Source organism: Lemur catta, chromosome 3 (assembly GCF_020740605.2).
Source record: "Lemur catta isolate mLemCat1 chromosome 3, mLemCat1.pri, whole genome shotgun sequence".
NCBI lineage: Eukaryota > Metazoa > Chordata > Mammalia > Primates > Lemuridae > Lemur > Lemur catta.
This window is the reverse complement of record NC_059130.1, coordinates 93462652-93474651: the sequence shown is the minus strand read 5'-3', so window position 1 is coordinate 93474651 and position 12000 is coordinate 93462652. Positions and strand designations below refer to the sequence as shown.

The 12000-nt window shown below is 46.4% G+C and overlaps 1 protein-coding gene across 3 annotated transcripts in view; it reads left to right on the top strand.

Annotated features, from left to right (window-relative positions):
- ARMH1 (armadillo like helical domain containing 1) overlaps positions 1-12000 on the top strand; it is a 47806-nt gene that overhangs the window by 2528 nt on the left and 33278 nt on the right. For 2 of the 3 annotated variants that reach the window (XM_045545598.1, XM_045545595.1), the window contains exon 1: positions 8-164. The exons of the other annotated variant lie outside the window; for it this stretch is intronic. The gene's annotated coding sequence lies outside the window, so the exon portion shown is untranslated. Of the gene's footprint in view, positions 1-7; positions 165-12000 lie in introns of those variants that run through there. 3 annotated transcript variants of the gene reach the window in all.

The window sequence follows — 12000 nt, the reverse complement described above, 5'->3', positions numbered from 1 at the left end:
CCGTTGGGTAGTGAGAGTCCGCGGGAGAGTTGCTGTATTCTGGGAATGGGGAGGGTCTTTCGTCCAAGCGGAGTCTTACTACGTTGCGGAAGGCAGTACCCTTTGCCTTGCACCGTCTAGCTATCTCCGCCGTCCTCCACCAGCCGCAGCTCCGAGGGCTGGAGGTAGAAAACCGTACAAAACGGCCTAGGGGGCGCGTGCTCACCCATCCTCCACCCAGGAGGGTCTGACTGGGTGGGTGGGTGGGTGGGAAGCGGTCTTCAGTTGATGACTTTAAAGAATGCCATGTTTGTGGGGGACACCAAGGTGCTGGGGAATACAGCTTTCTTGTATGCGTCCATGCATTCAACAAATACTTACTGAGCATCTGTTACGTGCCAGATACTGGACTAGGTGAGGTTCCTTGGGCTCTAGTGAAGATCAGGCTTTTAGCCTCCTCATGTCTTAATGGAAGAGGGAGAGAAACCATGCCAATTCTATGCGGGGGATAAATACTACAGAAGAGTATAGAGCTCAGAATAGAGAGAAAGGGCATTTATGGCAGCAAGAATGGCTCCAGAGCTGGGCCTTGAAAAACTTGTGGACATAAGGAGGGCAGAGTAGTTGCAGGAGCTCAAAGAGGGGAAAATAAGGGGTGAGTGCGGGAAATTACATGCCACATCTTTTGGCCAGAGGAGAGACTAATGTGAGAGAAATCTTGGAAGAACAGTTAGGCATAGATCCTGGAGAGTCTTTGATGCCAGACTCAGCTCTGTGCTTATAGGTAAATCTTGCTGATGGTAAAAATTTTCCACTGCATTTTATACCTATGAGGCACAAGGCTTAGACTTTACTCTTAGGAAGTAGGAAGTCATTGCAGGGCTTTAAGCAGGGGAGCAACAATTAGATTTGTTTCTTAGAAAGATCAGTGCAGAGAATGGCTTGGGGATTGGGAGAAGGAGGGAGACCAGTTAGGAAGTTGTTTTAATAGTGCGGAAGACGCTGGGCACAGTGGCTCATGCCTGTAGTCCCAGCACTTTGGGAGGCCAAGGCTGGAGGATCGCTTAAGGCCTCGTAGACTTAGGCAATATAGCAAGACCCCATCTCTACAAAAAATAAGAAAAATTAGCTGGGCATGGTGGTGCACACCTGTAGCCCCAGCAACTATGGAGGCTGAGGCAGGAGGATTGCTTGAGTTTGAGGTTGCAGTAAGCTGTGATCACACCACGGCACTCCAGCCTGGGTAACAGAGAGAGGCCCTGTCTCTAAAATAAAATAGTAGAGAAGGATTATGGCGGCAGAAAGCATGGAGTGGCAGCTGAAATGGAGAGGACAGGATGGATTTCTTGGATGCTCAGAGCTAGAAAAAACTGGACTTGGTGACTGGGTGGGTGTGGGGGAGTAGGAAAAACAAATGATGACTTCTCAGTTTCTGTTTTGGGCAAACAGGAAGGAGAGGAAGCAGGGTTTTTAGGAAGGAGTCAGTTCTGGGCATGGTGAGTTGAGGTGCCAATGGAACATCCAAGTGGAGATGTCCACAAGGCAGTTGAATATGCCTGACTGGAGTTCACAAGATAACTGGAAGTAGAAATGTGTGTGTGCCTTATAGATCCCAACCACATCAGTAGATTTGTTGAGCTAGCACAGGGAGTATGTGTAGAGTAAAAAGAGAAGATGGCCTAGTGTAGAGCCCTGAAAAGCACCTAAGTTTGAGGGTCTAGCAAAGGAGAATGAACCTACAAAGGTTATTGAGATGAAATGTCCAAAATGGTAAAAAGATCAGTAGTAAAATATGGCGTTTCAGAAGTCAAGGGAGGAAAGCGTTGAAGGCTGATCGCTAATCAAGTAAAATAGATCTAAAAGAATCCACTGGATTTAGAAACAAGGAAGTTGTTGACCTTTGCAAGTACAGTTTTAGTGGAGTGATGGGAGCACAGATCAAATTACAGTGGCTTGCAAAGTGGATGGGAAGATGAGGAAGTGAAGATTGCATGTACAATACACTTTCAAGAAGTGTGGCTATTTAGGAGAAGAGATAGAGAAGGCAATAACTGGAAGGAGACACAGGTTTTTGTTCAGATGGGAGAAATGTTGTTGGCAGGGATCCAGCAAAGAAGAAAATGGTGAAATTATAGGCGAAAGAAGCTAACAGAGTGGTGCTCCTGAAAGAGGAATAAGGTGAGGGATCCAAAGCACTGGTGCAGAAATTCTCTTGGAAAGGTGTAGGAACATTTGCATTATGGGAGAAGGAAAGCACATGTGTTGAGAGTGGTACATTGGTAGGTTTGGTGACAGGAAACTGAAGGAATTCTTGTTTGATGGTTTCTATTTTCTCTGTCAAATAGGAACATGCTGTCAGCCAGTGAAAGTGGGATTGGAGTGGGGTGTATGAGGTTGAAAAGAGCAGAGAAAGATTAAAATAGCAGCAGTGGAGAATGGGAGCGAAATGACTAAGATAGCATACATACTTCCAGGCAGCTATGATGGCCCTGTTGAGGTTGGTGACCATTAATTTGTAGCAGCAGCAGTTTGTATGGTTATGTAAAATGCATTTTTCTCCCAACAACATTCAGCCACCTAGTGGTGGGTGCGGAGAGGCTCTGAATTGATCTAGGTTTGAGTTTTACCAGGTGGATGCAATGGAAAGACAAAGGACAAGGAATTTGAGGATCTTGGGAAAAGAATGGTTGAAATGAAGGGCCTTAGAAGCTAAACTAGATAGGAGAGTGAAAAAGTCTTACGGACTGGGGGTCCCAGTGAAGTCAGAGAACCCGTATCTTAGAAATAGTTGAATGAGAGAGTTGTGATCAGAAAGTGGAGTAATAAAATTTGAGTAGTTCCAGGCGATGACAAGGTCCAGGGTGTGGCCATGGGAGTGAATGGCCAAAGTGGAATACAAGAGACAGGATGCTGCAGTGGCCACTGAAATCCCTCTGAATGGTGGCAAGACTTGAGGAGGGGAAACGGAAGAGGATGCTTGTGCGCTAGGTAACAAAGTCTTTGATGAATAAAGCAGGTTTTTCTGGAGCCTCTAGATCAGCAGTCCCCAACCTTTTTGGCACCAGGGACAGGTTTCATGGAAGACAATTTTTCCACAGATGGGGGTGAGAGGGTGGCAGGCAGAGCTCAGGCAGTGATGCAAGCCATGGGGAGCAGCTATAAATACAGATGAAGCTTCGCTCACTCGCCCACCACTCACCTCCTGCTGTGCATCCCCCTCCCCATTTTCCCCCTTTCCTAACTTTCATGGAAGACAATTTTTCCATGGATGGGGGCAGGGTGGGGCAGAGCTCTGCAGCCTGGTCCCTAAGCAGGGGGTTGGGGACTGCAGCTCTAGATGACAGCATGAGAAGGGGCAAAGTTTGGGATAGCTGAATGCCATAACCCTCAAAAACAAGTTGGAATAGGGAGGTTGGCCAGGCACGGTGGCTCATGCCTGTAATCCTAGCACTGTGGGAGGCTGAGGCAGGAGGATCACTTGAGGTCAGGCCTTCAAGATCAGCCTGAGCAAGAGCAAGAGCCCTGTCTCTACTAAAAATAGAAAAATTAGCCAGGCGTGGTAGTGTGTGCCTGTAATCCCAGCTACTCAGGAGGCTGAGGCAGGAGAATCACTTGAGCCCAGGACTATGAAGTTACTGTGAGCTAGGCTGATGCAACAGCACTCTAGCCCAGGTGACAGAGTGAGACTCCATCTCAATAAAAAGGGAACTGGATTGGCCTGTGGTGAAGACACCAACCCCGCTCACAACCCTTAGATCCTGGGGGTGTAAGAGCATAAGCAGCCTCCACCAGGAGGGCCATACAGAAGTGGAGCCCTGGGGTCGAGCCAGCTATGGGCGCAGGCTGGAGGTGGGCAGAGTGGCTGGAGAAGCTGAGGGTGGAGGAGACTAAGCTGATCAGGAACAAGGGTTTTCAAGGGCAGAGTAAGAAGGGTAGGAAGGGAAGGAAGAATAGGAATGAGTCAAGGAAGACAAAGCATAGAGCAGTGGAGGGGTGAGGAGAGCGTGGTTGACCTAGGAAGTTACATTTGTGGGAAGAGCATAAGGGAAGGTTTGTAGAGTAGAGTTGCAGGAAGAAGTGAACCTGGGGAGAGAGAATGAGGGCTGAGTCTGGCAGAGGATGAAGGCAGAGGATTTCGTAGGAAGAAGATGGACCAAAGGAGGTTGGTGGGAGAGGACAGAGGAAAAGGGCAGATGTGGGGAAAAGATAGGGGCAGATGGAGCCTATAGGGAAGTGATGGTTGGCAGGGGGAGTGTTCTGTGAACAGGGTACAAATGGGGAGCAGAAGGGGGGTCCATGAGAAGGAAGTGACAAATTGGAGTGCATGTGCCATTGAAGTGGAAGTAAAGGCAAGGACACCCTCTTTGGCTGGGCTGGAAGATTGGGGGAGAATGTTCTCTTTTTCTCTCTATTTCTATCTCTGTCTCTGAATGGAGAACTGAGAGTAAGGAGTCAGGGATGGGAGCCTAAGGAGAAAGGCTTCTGTCTCCTTCTGCACATGAAACTTACAGGAACAAGATAGTGACTGCCTTGTTGTCTCTGAGGCCATCTGGGGACAGTGAGCCAGGCTGGCAGCCTATGCCTTGAAGGCCTCTTGTTTTTACAAATGTGCCTTTTGATAATAGGGAAGAAAAAGCCCTCTGGGAGATTTTATTTAGAAGCAAGACCTATTGACCTCTTGATTTTTAATACCTCCCTTTGCTTGTTGCTAAGGACCTTTGGCTTAGCATGAGAGCTGGGTTTTTTGACATTTTCTGATTTTAGTTTCCCTGCATGAAGAAGAACCATTTGGCTGCTATAGAAATGATTTATGGATGAGTCCAGATACATTAATCACCACTGAAGATGGAAAGGAAATTAAAAACAAAGAGTCCACTCTGGGCGAAAGACAAAGTAGGTTTGTTGTCCTTGCAGAAGACCTTGCCAAGGTTAGAAGGCCACAAACAAACCAATTTGGACGGAAGTTCCTAATCTGGATTTTAATTTCATGTGCTTTGATTTCTCACTCCATTTTCTCTCCAAGGTAAAATAGTGACTATTTTAATTGGCTGCCACTTACAGAGAGATTCCAATAAGCATGATGGCATACGTATATTTTTCTCAGGCATTCCATGTGTGCTCCAGTTCTTATGATCAAGCTGGTGAAGCTGACTTTTACTGCATGCCGCATGCCATGATCAGTTGACTATAAATTAAATCCTCTTTTCCAAAAGCCATTTTCCATTAGTGCTAATTTGTTTGCTTCTCATTTCTACTGATCATTAGAGTCTCTGGTTGTGAGCACCAAATTGGAAATAATTTCTTTGACATTTCAAAAAATTTTCTCCCCCTCTTGAATGCCATTTGGCTGCAGCTAAAGAACATTATGGTTTGCAGAAGAACAGTTCACTCCAATTACAATTTAACTGACCGTTCATGGCACTGAATCCCTGTCCTTAGTGTCCAAAGATGACACTGCTGCTGACATTGCTATTTCCTGTCATAGCTGTAAAATGCCTCATAGACTTTGCACTGGCCTTCTTAGATGGAGATTCTGCCACTGCGCACATGGTGGCTTTGGGAAGTTGGTGGTTTTATGGACCTACATATCATGGACATTCAGATGTAACCATCTAAACAGGAACTGGCTGATTTCTTCCCTCATTCACTCAGCAAGCATTTATTAAACATCTGTTTTGAGCCAGGCATTGTACCAGGCCCCAGGGCCACAGAGATAGGGAAGACCAACCAGCCTCTGCCCTTGAGAACTCACACTCTAGTGAGAGGGATGGGTAGATTTTACAGTATAGTAGAGGAAGAAGTGGCATAGATGGGACCAGAACTAAGAGCCCTAGTTGTCTCAGAGAATTTGCCAAAGGGCAAAAAGGAAGCTGGCCATTCTAGGTGGCAGGGCAGCACTGAGATGCAGAGGGCCCTGGCAGGGCCTGTGGAGTCGCGAAGACGAGGTCTGTGGTAAAGTGGAAGTGACTGCAGATGAGGTTAGGGTAGCACCAAGTTTTGAAGGGCTTTGAATGCCATTCTGAAGTTTTTTTGTTTTGTTTTGTTTATGATTTTGTTTTTCTTTGAACAGGGTCTTGCTCTGTCACCCAGGCTGGAGTGCAGTGGCATCATCATAGCCCACAGCAACCTCAAACTCCTGGGCTCAAGTGATCCTCCTGCCTCAGCCTCCTGAGTAGTGGGGACTACAGGTGCATACCACCATGCCCAGCTAATTTTTTTATTTTTTGTAGGGACAATGTCTCACTATGTTGCCCAGGCTGATCTCAAACTCCTGGCCTCAAGTGATCTTCCCACCTCGGCCTCCCAAAGTGCTGGGATTACAAGTGTGAGTCACTGTGCCCAGCCTCTATTTTGAGTTTAGACTTTAGCCTGTAGGCCACAGGGAACTAATGGAGAGACTTGAGGTGAAAAAGGGAAGAAGTAGTCAAGGAAAGGCTTTGTTTATGTATTTATTAGGGTCAGTGGGGATTGAGCAAGTATTTAAGAGGAGCCAGGGGAGATGGGAAGATTGAAGACAGAGGGTAGAATCTAATGCACATGGGAAGGCTGGGTGCTGACATGGGAATGTTAAGAATGGAATAGAGGCCGGGTGTGGTGGCTAACACCTGTAATCCTAGCACTCTGGGAGGGCGAGGCGGGTGGATCGCTCGAGGTCAGGAGTTGGAGACCAGCCTGAGCAAGAGCGAGACCCCATCTCTACTAAAAATAAAAAAGAAATTATCTGGCCAACTAAAAATATATATAGAAAAAAAAATTAGCCAGGCATGGTGGCGCATGCCTGTAGTCCCAGCTACTCAGGAGGCTGAGGCAGTAGGATCGCTTGAGCCCAGGAGTTTGAGGTTGCTGTGAGCTAGGCTGATGCCACGGCACTCACTCTAGCCCAGGCAACAGAGTGAGACTATGTCTCAGAAAAAAAAAAAAAAAAAAAAGAATGGCCTGGAGAGGAGGGGATTGCACTTGATGGGCCCTATATTCTCTGTGAAGCAGGAAGCAGTTATCTAGGCATCCTCGATTCCTCCCCCTCTTTTGTCCTACACAGCCAGTCAGTCACCAGGTCCTGGTGCTTCTACCTCTGTGACATTTCTACTTCTCTCCAACCCTAGTGTCATTAGCATCTTTTGCCAAGATTACAGGAATGACTTCGCAACTGGTGTCCCACAGCCAGCCTTGCCCCTTCCAATCCCTTTTCTACACTGCAGTCATCATATTTCTAAAACAAAATCTTTTCTTGTCACTCTTGATTTAAAACCCTTCAGTACCCTCACATTGCCCTCAGGATAGAGTGCAGACCTTGCAGCCAAGCATCTAAGGCCCTTCATCCTCTGGCCTGTGCATGTTTTTCCAGCCTCATCTCTTGCTGCTTCCATCCTCATACTGAGCTCCAGCTATTCTGAACAATCTCAGGAATGAAAATAAGAGCTAAGTTGTATTGAGGGTTTTCTGTATGTTAGGTGCTTTATTGACCTCTATAAAATATTATTATCACACAGGTAAGGGAACTGAAGCCTAGAGAGGTTAAGTAATTTGCCTAAGGTCACAGATGGGAAGTGGAAGATCATCCAACTCCAGAGTCCAAGTTACTAACTACTGTACTATACTGCCTTCCACTTGTAACTATGCCTTACTCTCTCTCGCCTCTGAGCCATTGCATATTTTATTCCCTCTACCTAGAACACGCTTTCCTCACCTCTTCCACAGCTGCAGATCACTTTTCAGCCTAGATGGCATCTCCTCTGGAAAGCTTTTCATAGCAGCCAGCACCCAAACCAAGGCCAGGTTAGGTGTCCCTGTCTCTCATTCCCAGAGTATCCTGTACTTACCCCGTCCTAGCACTTGCCACACTATTGGAATTGAAGTCACTTAGTCATTTAGAAGGTTCTATGCTATGTCCAAACTGCGTACCCATTGAGAGCAAGGACTGTGTCTTTTTCACATTTATCCCCAAAGGCCTAGCACAAGGCATGGGACATACTTGTCATTCACTATTTGTTGATTTCATGTTTAATGGAATTGCTGCTAGTGAGGTTGGAGGTGGGGCAGAGGGATTCCTAGTCATGTTTGAGAATCTTATGGGGCACCTAACTGAGGCCTTACATACCACGTGACAGGCATTGGGGTGGAGGCAGCACCCAGGGATGCAGGCAAACCAAGAAAAGGTGTCGTGGCAGAGAGGTGTCAAGGAAGAAAGCATTTTGAGTAAGAAGAACGGTCGGTGATGTTAGTTGTTACAGCAAGAGGAAAAGTGAGCAAAGGACTGAGGCATCCCCATTGAACTGGACCATTCAGAGGTTACCAGAGGCATTGGTTAAAGTGATACAAGGAAATGGGGGGCAGTGGGTTGAGGAGAGATGGTCAGTGAGGAAACAGAAAAGAGAGTGTAGATAGTTTTTCAGAAGCTTTGCTGTGAAGTGAGAAAACCAGAGAGATGACTGGAGAGGAGGTGAGGTTCAGGTTTTTGTTTTCATTTTTGCTTATTTTTCTTTAAAAATAGGCAAAAATTAAGTAGGCTAACAAGAAAGATGCTTACATAGAGCTGTTGAGGATGCAGGGAGGAGGGAGTACTGGGTGGAGCAAGGGCTGTGGGGAGGCCAAGCTGTGGGAGAGGGTGGGGAAGGGAAAGGGAAGGACGGCTGCAGGTAGCGGTATCGCGGGAAGAGGGAAGAGGAATGTGAAGACATTCTTACCTAATGGCCTGTAACTTTCTTTGTTAGGCCCAAGAGTAGATCTGAGAACAGATGGAGGCGACAAGAGGGTAAAGAGCTTGGAACTGTAGACTTCAGAGGTGGAGTGGTTCTGGCTAGTCACAGAGTGCAGGGTGTGAGTCATGAGTACGAATGCGGGGTTGGTTGGAGGTGAAGGTTGGAGGTTACTGGAGTCTGGATTTGGGCCTCTCCTCTGAGCTTCAACAGAATCGGGGATATGTCTTGTCAGAGCACTCTTCACTCTACATTAAAATCAGCTGGTTGCTTGTCTTTCTGCCCTGCCAGTCTGTAAGTACCCTGAGGGCAGGGACTATGCTTGTCGTGTTACTCAACACCAACTCGTGTTTGGCTTGGAGTTGGCAACATCTGTTTAATTAACTAATGTGTGGAGTTAAGGAAATTGAAGTGTTCATTATGATCGCAGAGTGTTGGATGTCAGTTTTTAAGTAACACTTATTGAGCGCCGTTATCTGCCAGGGATCGTGCTAGCCACCCAAATTAGGAAGATGGAACGTATTGATGTTGAAATTGCCTAGTGGCCCTTGGGTAAACAGGAAGACTTACGTGTCAAAGTCATTGATGAACGTGAGGGAGTCGCCAGTAGATCAGCACTGAGGCAAGGTGGGGGGAAGGACAGAAGGCCTGACCTCAGAGGACAAGTGGCTTAGAAACAGCAGTGGGGAACAGCAGTGGTTGTGAGGTGTGGGGCAGTGGGCACCTCCTCTTGCTTCCTGCTAGAAGCAGTGGGGTGTCAGGTTTCAGCTGGGGCAAAATTTGACTGGAAGTTCTTTGAGCTGAAATGTTTCAGACTTGATGCTGAGGATAATAGGGAACCACTGAAGAGTTTTAAGCAGGGAAATCTGTCAGGTTTGTACTTTAAAAAAATCTCACATCACCGTATTTAGGGTGGGGTAAGCCCAAAGACCAGTTATCACATGAGGGATGAAGGTGTAAACTAACACAGTGGCAGTGGAGAAGAAGACACATAGACTGATCGGAGGGAGGTTTAGGAGGTATAATTGCCAGAACCTGACAGCAGTTCAGGTGAGGAGGGTGAGGCAGAAGAATAAGTCCAAGGTTGCTCTTGAGTGACGAGGAGGGTGAGGACCATGCACTGAAGTAGGACCAACACGGGAGGGGCAGGTGTGAGGAGCTGATGAGTTCAGTCTGGGACTCGCTGACTCAAGGGACCTGTGAGACACCAGTGAGGAGTCCACTAGTCGTTTAAGTACAAGTAGGATCTGGGGCTCAGGGAGGAGGCCCAGGCTGTGGAGCCAGATCTGGGAGCTGGAAGTTATAAGCCTATTGATATACTTTGAAGTGATGGGGTGAAGGAGATCACCCAGGAGATTACAAAGCACAAGAAGAGAACTGAGAGCAGGAAAAGGACCTGCAAAGCACCTGAGGAGGATCCAGAGAGTCAGGAATCAAACCAGAAGAGATGGGGGTTAGGAAAGGAATTCTGAGAAGAGAGTCACTCACAATCCATCAGAGAGGCCAGGCATGATGGAACTGCATGCGCCACCGAATTTGACAGCAAGAGGTTATTGGTGACATTTTGGAGCACCAGGGAGAACAGGATCAGTGCCTTTGGCTTAATGGAAAAAACCTGGACTTTGAAGTTATACACAAATCCAAGGTCAAATCCCATTTCCACCCCTTTTTAGCTGTGAGACCTTCAATAAACGGGCAAACCTTTTTAAACTTTAGTTTCTTCATCTGAAAATTGTTGTTAATAACTATCTCCTGAGGATCTTAAGAGGATTAAAACAAATGTATATTTTGTATATGTATAGAAAATGGTTTGTGGCTAACTCTTAAAAAACATTCAAAAATGTTAGGCTGGGCGCGGTGGTTCACGCCTGTAATCCTAGCACTCTGGGAGGCCGAGGCGGGTGGATTGCTCAAGGTCAGGAGTTCAAGACCAGCCTCAGCAAGAGCAAGACCCCATCTCTACTAAAAATAGAAAGAAATTATCTGGCCAACTAAAAAATATATATAGAAAAAAAAAATTAGCTGGGCATGGTGGCACATGCCTGTAGTCCCAGCTACTGGGGAGGCTGAGGCAATAGGATCGCTTAAGCCCAGGAGTTTGAGGTTGCTGTGAGCTAGGCTGACGCCACGGCATTCACTCTAGCCCAGGCAACACAGCGAGACTCTGTCTCAAAAAAAAAAAAAAATGTCAGTTATTCCTTCTCTCCTCCATTCATCAGGATAGACATATAATGTCTCCCCTCTTACCATGGTGGTCAAGAAGCATCTAAGCTACAGAATTTGTCCTAGCAACTGACTCTTGAAATTGGCATATTTCTTTCCTTTTCCCACTATTCTCCTCTATTTAATTCTTTTAAAAGTGGTATTTAATGGTTTTTTTTTGGAATCATCATCAAATATTACTTTGAAGAAAAGTAGAGATAAAAATAAATAAATAATATGTGGCTAGAGACTCTGGGTTAGCATGACAGCTGCCCTGTATCTCACCTTCCTTCTCAAAACTCAGCAACATAACACTAAAGAAGTATAAATAAGCATGAAGTCATGAAAGTTCAGAGAAGGAGGCAACAGCAAATGAAAGAATTCAACAAATATTTGGAAGGTTGAAGGCAGGTGGGGGGATATCAATTGGCTTGAAGCAGAGGAAATTGCCAACTACATGCCAAGGAGAGATCACGAACAAGATGTCAGGCATTTAAATCAGCCAGTTTAACCTCTAAGAGACTTAATATTTGGAAGCACAAGTTACCAGAGAAGGTCAGAAATGAGATATGGAACTGAACACAGAGAAATTGGCTGATGTCTGTGTGCAGAGCACTTCACCCCCACTCCAGAGCTCCTCTCTCAACAGCCAAGCAAGTACTCTAAACTCTCTTGCTGCCTGAAGAGGAAGGAAACTGGACTCTGGAGGCCTCCGTACTCAGGGACCTCAGGGATCGTTTGAAGATAAGAGATGAGACATTGGGTGGAAAACTGAATGATCAAGGGAAAGTCTGCATACTGCATTGCATCAGCCCCTTTCCCCACCCGACTCCCAGTATGCCAACGGCCAGGCATTTATCACCCCCACCCTCCCTGGGAAAGTAGAAAAGTCTTTTCGAGAGACTCTGATGACTGCAGGAGGAGGGCAAAAAGCCCTCCAATAGCTGACATGTATGAATTCTCCAGCGAAAAAACTAGTTGCCTAATAAAGAAATTCCCAAATACTGAAGGACACAGCACCTGATTAAAAGAGCCCACCAAGGGCCTCATAAGTGAAAAAAGACTTGCACCAAGGCGTATCATCATACAGTTTCAGAAGAGGTTTTAAGGTCATCAGGAGTGA